Consider the following 10,156-nt stretch of genomic DNA (forward strand, 5'->3'; position numbering starts at 1 on the left):
TGTTTTCAGGGACTGCCCACAAAACCTCCCTGCCCAATAGCCATGCCAGTACTAGGACCAAGCCAAAAAGCACTAAAAATCCCCGCAGCCCCGCCAAAGCCTATTCAGGCAATTCTGTTACATGAATTTAAAGCACTCTCCAAATAACACAGCAATGATAACCGTTTGTTCACTCTCTACAAATAGCTGGGTTTTTACACAGCAGTTTGAGCTCAGGGCAAACACTAACCTAAGAACACAAGCTGTGCTGTAGTTAGTGCACAGTCACTCAAAGTTTGGCTGCAGTCTCACTGCAGAGGTACTTTCCGTTTCATTCCCTACAAGTCCCTGCAGTGAAAAAGTGACAAGCTGAAAGTGGGCAGATTTCCTACCTATCCCCAGCATCAGGTGCACATCACATGGCAGGCCATCACCTCAACCTCACCAAGCTCACAAATGAATTGCGGGACTTGAAACCTCACTGTCAAAAAAATACATGCAGCAGTAGTGGAAGAGAAGGCAGGCAGCTGGTTTGTCACCACAGGGTACATTTCTAGCCTCCCAGTGACAATGTTCTATAATCTCACTGCCTGAAAGACCCTTTGCCTCCACAAAGCATCCCAAGGAAGAAAAAAAGGTGGCATGTTATAATAGGAGCAGAGAGAAATCAAGTGACTCTCCTAGCAGAGAAAAGGGGTAGATTTGCTCTCCTCACATCTCAACATCCATCCTTCATCTGCCAAACTGTTCTGTCCTCTGGAAGACATTGCAGAGCACAAAGCTGTAAAATGCAGTTTTCAAGCCACTTGTTAGCACTGCCCTGCCGTGCCCGAGACATTTGACTGCAGACAGCACAAAGCAAGAAGTGCACAATAAGCTGTCACCAGCTTTAGCTTTTATACAAAACTTGTTTTGCTTTGAGTAGTCTGTTCCTGTTCACACTTTCTGTGGTGTAAACAAGCAAAGCAAAAGACCCCAGAGCTAGCCTACGAATCTCTCTCAGGTAGCCTGTCACAAAGATCATATTTTAAAGCAGCTGAGAAGGGATTTAAGAGTGGAAACAGTATTATCACTTCAGCCATGTTGCTGATTAGCTCACGACTGGTGTCAGCCATGCCAGAGAAAATCTCTCGTGTCAGAACCAATACCTGCAGTCATAGGAACAGGGCAACGTACTCTGCAGCGCCCCAGCGCACTGAAGAAAAGAGAACATCATGCAGCCACAGGATGGGGTGACAGCAGCTCGCACTCTAGCATGGCAGCTAGAGAGATACCAGTGACATCCTCCAGAGCCTCCCTTCCTATCCAGGACAGCCACCTCACACAGGAACACTCTCCCACCTGGAATTACCCACTTTGCTAACAGCAGCGCCAGGAATGGCCAAGAAGTCTCTTCTGACCATTGCTCCTTATATATCCCCAACATCCGTGTGTCCTAGGGTGTTTCAGAGCGATCATTGAATGCTTTGAGGAGCTATATTCCTCTCCAGAGCTAAAAACACTTTACTAGCCTCAGATCAAATATCAAGCAAAGTCAAGGGCAAATTAAATGACATTTCATTTCCCAGATCTGTAAGTCCAAGTTCATAGGAGCTGTCTCTCTCCTGTTGCTATAGGAGCAATGCCGCAGACAATGCTCAATCCATGCTGATCAAGGCTGCCTTGAAAAGGCCCATTCTTCCAGTAAAAATTAAACAACCCCCAGCCAAAAATAAAACATTCCTCCCCCCTTCCGCCTGCTCTTGTGTAGCAGGTTTTAATGACTTCACCAAAACCATTTACGCAGCTGTTTTTAGACCAGGCTGCAAACTTTCCAGGGAGGCACCAGCATGTGAATAAACGAGGAGGCAAGGGCTGTCCTCAAGGCAATTACTTGCTGGCCCTTCTCCAAGGCAGGGGGCAGGCAGATAAAAAGAAGCCCCTGACCCCAGAGCACATGCCAACAAGCTCTAAAGAAATCCCTAAGCCATCAACCACTTCTCTGACACACCTCTCTTTGCTGATTTGTACACAGATCTGCACCAGGAGCGGGGCTTGCTTGGCTCCTCCTCATGACTTCAAATGAACACACAGGCAAAGAGCAGCTCTCCATGAAGGGTACAGAGCTATAATCAGGACAGAAACTTTGGCAAGGCTGTCTCAGCATATCATCCACTTCATTTAGAGCTGGCACGCACAAGTAACTGGAAAAAGGTTGCTCTAACAGATGCCAGCACAGACCAGCTGGACTTCAAACGAAGCCGGGAAATCCTGCAGGGGATTTCTCTACCAACCCACCCTCAGGTTACCGTAGCCCTATATGAAGAAGCTTCATTAAAGGAAAGCTTAAAAGGAGTTTGAAACTTAATTCCCCCCTCCACCTGATTTACAGGTCAATTTTCAAGCCAAGACCATATCAATTCATCTGATGGCCTGTTATTTTAAAGGTTAAAATTTTCAAGGCTAAAAGTACTCCATTCTACAATCCTGGAACACCCTGGATTAACCTTCAAATACCAGGAATACTCAAGAAGACTTCAGGAGATGGGAGAAACTACATACTTTTTCCCTTAGAAGCCTCTCCAAATGTTACTGGCACATACTCAGAGTTCAGAGAGTACTTCTTTGAGCTCAGCAGAAAGCAGCAGAGAATTTTCCTCCCAGCTGTAGAGGCAGGAACATGGCAAACATTCGACATTGGGCAGACTTACTATCCATCTCTCAATGCAGCCCATGCCATTAGTAAGCAGGAGGAGAAAAGCAGTCCACAGCATAGCTCAGTTGTAGGTTATTTAAGACACTTAAGTAAAGTCCTTAAACATTAAAAGTAAAATATATTCAGAGAAAATCTAGGAGCAACAAAGTAAAAATTCTGAAGAAACTGGGTAAATACCTTCACTTTGACCTGAGTTTAGGTCAGTACTAGATGCCCACTGTGAAAATTAGGTCCCTGTAGTATATCAAGGGATACAGGAACCCAGAAAATAGAAGTCACTTCATGCTTTGAAGAACTTAGACAAAACTCTAAAATTCATGCTGGAAGTAACCAGGGAATAAACAGAATAAAATGGCACAGAAAATAATCTTCCCATTACTGACATCAGATGCAGGTAGCCCTGACCACTCAGGGCTACCTTCCTGCCACTCGGAAAACTTGTCACTGCAGTGGCATATGTGCATACATCAGAGGTAAGCCCTGGAGAGCACAAAATGGACAGAGCAGGCTTTTGTTAGGCTCTCCAGAGCCCATTCCTGAGGCTGAGCACAGCTTCATTCCCAACTCACAGCAGAGCAGCTTGATAGGATGCTTGTACTCTTTCCCTGCTTGGGAGGAGAGAAAAACCAGCAAATTGGGACTCAAAGGCACAGAAACCAGACTGACAGCTCCTCCTCCCCAAACACAGAAAGAGGTCCTGCCAGTAACTGGAAATTTGTTCTTCCAGAACCCCTCTGAGTAGAAAAGGTAAATCAGAGACCACATCAAATTTCTTATCTCACCTCTGGCAGACCTCTCATCTATGCAAAGATGGAAGAGTGCTAGTCCATATAGCAGCTGGGGACCTGCAACTAATCAGAGCTTCCAGCTTGCTGGGAGCTCAACTCAGCAAGTTGTACTTCCACACAGGACTGGACTCATCCCTTCCATGCTACAACAGCCAAACCCACAAACTTGAAGACCAACACTTTCCCATACACATGTTCCTTGTGCACAATACTTGACACATAAACACAAGATCCATTCCTGCTCCACAGCTGGCAGCTCCAGGGCAGTGCTTGCCATACACGTCTGTGTACCCAGCTTCTATGCTTGCCGTATGCTGCTGGACTGCACACACTGCTCCTCATCACCTCCCTGCTCTGTGTGCAGCCATGGAGAAATATAACAAATCCCCTTTGTCTCCAGGGCAATGGCTGGGGGAGATATGGGATATGAATTCCTCCCTTCTGGATTCTACCAAAGCTAGGAAGAAATACTGACATTCACAAGTCATGACTCACAACTGCCTTGTCCAGAACTCCAGAAGTCCTGCTCACTGGTTGTCATGCCAGAAATGCCAGCATGGCTAGCATCTGCCAGGTGGCTTTGTTAGTGTATAAATTTGACCGAAACCATCCTTCCACTTTATCTTCTTTACTGTTACAGTGTGGTGATCACTGAGGATCCGAGTGCTCGCTGAAAACACAACCACTCAGGCATAATGACTGTTGCTCTGGCAGATAACAGGCCAGCAATGCTCAAACATGAGCCACTTCACACAAAACAAAACCTCTCCCCCAGAAGCTCCTACCTCAAACCACTCCTGGTCCTAATTTTGACTAGATTTCATTCGTGAAGGAGCCACAAAATCTGTCATTTATACTCCAGCCATGCGGTAAATCACACCCTTGAATTTAAAGAGTTGCCAATGACACCTCCATTAACCTCTACAGAGCTAACTCCTGACTGCCCCTCCTTCCCCCACTAGACTAGTACCTTGCCCCCACTAGCAGCTACTCATGCTTACATCCTTTTACAGAGAGGTTGGCTACACTTTCACGCCCATGTTGAGCTTATTGCACTACTGCCTGAAATGCACTTACGGAGCTGTACAGCACTTTTCTAGCTCAGTCTGGAGAGCCCTGACCACCCAACCAGCAAGAGAATTTAGCTAGAGACACGGCCCAACCTGGTCATACCCAAATGTGGCCCAGACCCAAAATTACACCTCTTGCCCTGCCATGCAACACCACGAGTACATAACAGTCATTATGCGCTTGGTCTTCCCCATGTCTACTTCTCCCCCATTGGGGCAGCTGTGTTCCAGAGCAAGGTATCAGACATGCTTTCACCTTACCCATTTGTGCAGTTGGCCACAGCCAGATTTTTCTTCCACAGCATCTCCTGAATGTGTTTCTTCCTCTCAACCTGTCCCTCTCTTACAGTGGCAAAGACATCTGGGAAACATGCTGCAGATTTCAGCCCAACTCCACAGCTTCTTAGAAGCGTGCATCTTCCACTCTGCGGTTACAGGGACAAACTCCACTGAAGCATAGGCACTTAGAGCCACACAGCTTTCCACTGCCAGAGCTCCCCATTGCTCTATTTAAAAACAGCTTCCGGCTGCTCTGTTCTCTTTCCTATAAAAGGAAAGAGAACCTGTATTGGAAAAGTGAACTTTGTTCCTTTTGCATTCAGATCTGGTACCAGAAATAGATAAGAAACAACAGTAAGTGCTAACCATTTTACGTCACCCATTTCTGGCAGCAGAGTTTTAGCTTACAAAACCTCATTACTGCTGCCAGGAACAACCTGTGGGTCTGAGCAACATTCCCTCTTGCACCTCCCAAACGTCTCATTTCCAATCCTCTTAAGAGGCCCTGTCACATCCAACATCCTCCATGCTCCCTCACTCAGATGCACTCACCTATTACACCCATGCTCAGCAGGCAGAAAAGTGACTACCCGGCAGCCTACATGGATTCAGGCAATACACACTGTGCAACTCCCTGCATGATTAAAACTGCATTTGCTTGGCTGTACCGTGCTGACAGTGGCTGTGGGTCAACACTCAAATGAATTTAAACAGCTGCCAAGTACCCTCACTTAACCTCCACTGAACGTAATTCCTGATGTCCTTTCTTATCCCACTAGACCAGTATCCTGCCTCCAACAGTGCCCAGCACTGCTGGGATCAAAACTATACATAAACCCCATACATTTTATATATATATATATATATCAATAACTCCATAAAGTTGAAGCTGGCATGTCATGGCAGCTACTCACAATTGCATCCTTCTAAGGAGCTGGCTACACTTTCACGCCCATGTTGAGCTTATTGCACTACTGCCTGAAATGCACTTACAGAGCTGTACAGCGCTTTTCTAGCCTCAGACTGGAGAGCCCTGACCACCTAACCAGCAAGAGAACTTAACTTAGAAACACAGACCAACCTGGTCATACCCAAATGTGGCCCGGACCCCAAACCACACCTCTTGCTCTGCCATGCAAGGCCAGGAGTGCAAAACAGTCATTATCCTCTTGATCATTCTGTCAAGAGTTTTATTACTGTGCAGCAGCCAGGATGCAGGACTAATAGGACTCACTGAATTCATTCCCCAGGATGCCAGGCGGCTGAGATCACAAGCAGAGGAGTCTGGCAGGCAGGATAGAGCACAGCACTGGCGAGAGAGATGCCCATCAGTAGTGCTGCTATTACAGTGATGATCCTTGCCAAGAAGGCCTGTCAGTGAATGGGTTTTGTGCCATGGAGAGGGCTATTACAAGGTGCTCTCTGCAGAACTGACAAAACAGCTCAACTCCATCCTGCAGCTCTGACATTCCTCACTTCTTCCTCCACATCCTGGCTTCAGGCATGGGGTGGCAAAGAAAAGCGCCTATCTTACAGATTGGGAAGATGGTCACTGTCCTGCGCGAACACTCTGCCAAAAGGCACATGCAAAAGAAGAATGGGGAAATGAGGCGACTTTACAGTTACACTGTTCATTTCATTTTGGCTTTACTGTGGCAAAAGGAAAATCACATCCAGCGTCTGAAAGGCAGGATGAACAAGTGAGACAAAAGGAGACCTGGTCTTCACCTTCAGGATGTGGAAGGTTTTTGTCTGTCCCTCACAGCCAGGGAAACTAACACAAGCTTTAACTTCCAGGAGTCACCCTCCCTCAGGCTTTCTGTGACTTCAGCTGTCAGTTCACATGCTCAAGGACAGCTGGAGATAACCTAGTGTTGAGCCCAGAAGCAGAGAGTAGAGATGGGGAGTAGGAGAGCATTTTCTCAGGAGGTTTCAAGAGCAAGACTGATGATGCCTCTGGGGATGGCAGTAGTAGACTAGGAAATTAAAAAGTAAAGCTGCTCCTTTGTTTTTCAGAGTCAGTCCATCCACCTTTATCTTTCTAAACTTCTGTCTTAAACAGAAGGCACAAGAAAAGCAGACAGCATGATTACTTGATAAGTGACCAAATCATCTGGAAACATCAGGCAGGATAGTTTGCCACATACAGGTATACATGGTGACAAAGATGTTACATGTACAAATACCGTGAGGGTGGTGAGGCACAGGAACAGGCTCCCCCTGGCAGTGTTCAAGGCCAGGTTGGACAGAGCCTTGGCAACATGGTCTAACGTGAGGCGCTCCTGCCCATGGAAGGGGGGTTGGAACTAGATCATCTTAAGGATCTCAAGGCCCCTTCCAATCCTAAGTATTCTATTATTCTATGTAAATACATATTCTCTCCTCTACAAAATAAGTAGCGCACCACATTCCTTAGAGCAGAAGCCAAACTTCATAGAAGCAACAAGAGAATTTACCTGTGGGATGACCCAACTAGAGGAGACAGAGCTCATCAGGCAACCCCTTCAGGGCTGTCTCAGTAGCAAAGGAGTTGTTGCCTGGTCTGTGTACGTGCAACTGGAACAGCTAGAGTTGTGCTGCAACTTCTATTAGCTGGGAATAACACAATATGCCTGCTGGAAACTTCCTAACAGGGATAAATAGCACTCCATCAGCCACTCCCACCTAGCAGTTTTGCTTGACAGGGGAATACAAGCAGATTTCTTCCACCCCCTTGCTGAAGAATCTCTCACACCCATCAACACAAACTTTTAGAGGCAACACTGAAAAACAGCCTTCACAGAGCCAAGATTTTGGCTGTGTGTGCCTTATTGAGCTTGAAGAGAAGCCTCCAAGTCCTGCCCACTTCCAAACGGGTATAAGACTGCACAAGAGGCCTGGGGAGCTAAATCATTTGAGAAAAAAATCTTCTTGGGCTAGTATCCTTGCTTATTCAGAAGATGACTTTCATATTAGATCCAAAAGGAAAGGCACAGCCCCATCTGGGCTGTTGAAGTTCCTCTTAGTGCTCTGCTCTACACCTGCCTTGAGAGAAGAGAAAGAAGACTTGAGTGTTAAGCTCCCACAAAACGTAACCACCTCAGCTCTCAAGTAAAATGAGATGTCATAGACGGGACATCATCTCAAGCACACAGAAAAGGCATGTTCTTATGGTTTACTGCAATCAAAATACAGCAGGGACTGCCAGGACTTTTACCAGGCAACTGGGGGAGTCATTCTCCTCCACTGCAGAAAGACTCCACAGAAAGGTAAGCCATTATTTAAATAAGACACAGGCCAACCAATATACGTGGCACTTCGGAATAAAATATATTTTTTGCAGAAATACAGCAGAAGGACAGAAATACATCCAGGTCAGGTACTTGAACATCATCACCAAACTACAGAGCAAGGATGTGATCTCAGAACAGTGACATGGAGGAGCTCAAAAGCTGCCAACTCCTCCGACTCACAGCCCAAGCTTTCACCAAGGACATTTGAGTCAACATACTGGCACCTAAGAGCAGCTGTAGGAAACCAGAGCCTAGACCCAACTATGCAAGCCAGCGTTACACCTTTGACGGAGACCTGTCAGCAGATACTTCAGGTAAAGCATAAGTGATGCTGCCTCAAACACTACCCAGTTTCCAGCAGTTTGCTGATTGGGAACTGCCTGTCCTAGGCACACAAATCAGAGGATCTAAATAAATGGAAATTTTTGCATCAGCTTTTCTAGTTTCTGTTGAGCTCAGCAGCAGCTCTGAAGAGACAGATGCTCTGCTCTCTCCAACACAGGCAGTCATCTTTGGTAGCAGGAGGATGGGATGGATCTTTGTCTGGCTGGTGACATGCCAAGAGGCTGTCCAGCCTCAACAATACCAGGTGGTAGATACGCCATCACACCAAAAGCTTCCCTAGGAACCTAGGCAATGAATGGCCTCGCAGATGGCAAACGAAATACATTCTGGCAAAAGGGACTTGTTTTAAAACTGTTTCAACAAAATGGCCACCACTGGGCATTACCTCTGATGGGTGATGCCATTTTAATCAACCCTTGTGCTCGCAGACACCAGGAGAACTCTCAGAGCAAGCCAGAAAGTGCTGCAGGGAGACAAAGGAAGTGAAACAGCACAACTTAAGGGATGCTGTAGAGTAGCCTGAAGTAAAGATACGTCATTGCTAGAATTCAACAGGATACTGCAACAGATTGATTACAAAAGCCCTCAGAAAGAGCCAGGATGTTTCCAAATTTACAGCAGTTTACATTCTTCATGAGATAACATGGGACAAAGGCTACTGGGAAAGCCCTCATGGCAAGCAACAATAACCCATCGCCACCAGCTTCCTATCTGACTCAGCTTCCACAAAATGAAAGCAATGGAACATCGCCTAGACTGTGCGGTAAACAAGGGCTCGTTCACCCCCTCCTCCACCTCCAACAGTCCTATGAGCCCAACGTAAATGACAACTCTTACAACAGTGAGACTCAACTAAACAAAAGGCAGGGGAAGATACATATCGTTTCACAAGATGAAGGAAACATTCAGAACAGCCTTCCTAATGCTTCGACTGTGTTAAGCTTCTGACACCAGCAAACACCTCCCCTCTCGCAACAGGTTAACAAACTTCTTAAGGAAAAAAAGAAAAACGAAAGAAGCCAAAGCCAACGCCAAGCCCCTGTAAAGTCGTACAACGCCACTGGGCGCCGATGGGGAAGCAAAGCAGCGCTACAACAGAGCTGGCCTCTGGTGAGCGCGGCCAGGTACAGGCGGGCCACAGCGGCGCAGCCACGAGGGAGCGGCGGGCAGGAGAGCGCCAGATCCCGCTGCCATCAACGGGGCCCACGGGCAGCGCTTCGCCTTTCCTCTCCCTTCCAGGCCGGGAACGGCTGCCGACACCCAGCCGCTTCTCCCACCCCGCTTCCCCACGGTAGGACCCGATGCCTCACCAACGGCCACCCGCCTTCCCTCCCGCCCTCCCCGGGAGGCCGCCATTTCGGGGCGCCCGCCTCACCCCTCCGCGGTGAGCCCTGCCGGACCAGAGCGCTCCGCGCCTCCTCACGCCCCGACCTGCCGCGCTGCGAGGGACGGAGGGAGGGAAGGTGCCGGCAGAGGGAGGGCTGGAAGGCGGAGCGGAGCGCCCAGCCCAGCCCGGGACACCCAGCGGGCACCACCGCCCGACCTCGCGGGGCGGTGCCTCGCCCGGGGGCGCCTCCCTGCGGCAGCGGAGTCCTCCCGCACCGCTCGGCCGGGGCTGGCCTCGTTTCTTTTCGCTTCCTTCAAAGCAGAGCTCCCCAAAACGCGGGGGTTTACGCGGCCTGCGGATTCGGCCGTGCTTGAGGGGCGCTTGGTGTTGCCGGTGCTGTG

At 48.2% G+C, this 10,156-nt stretch overlaps 1 protein-coding gene across 3 annotated transcripts in view; it reads right to left on the reverse strand.

Moving 5' to 3' along the window:
• The window catches only part of CD151 (CD151 molecule (Raph blood group)), a 33,861-nt gene extending 23,987 nt beyond the window's left edge, over positions 1-9,874 (reverse strand). The window contains exon 1 of one of the 3 annotated variants that reach the window (XM_080619940.1): positions 9,804-9,874. The gene's annotated coding sequence lies outside the window, so the exon portion shown is untranslated. The remainder of the gene's footprint in view (positions 1-9,803) is intronic. The other 2 variants (XM_080619941.1, XM_080619943.1) reach the window with 2 other exon arrangements.
• Between the last annotated feature and the right edge of the window lie 282 nt (positions 9,875-10,156).

Source organism: Psittacula echo (assembly GCF_963264785.1).
Source record: "Psittacula echo genome assembly, chromosome: 5".
Lineage (NCBI taxonomy): Eukaryota > Metazoa > Chordata > Aves > Psittaciformes > Psittacidae > Psittacula > Psittacula echo.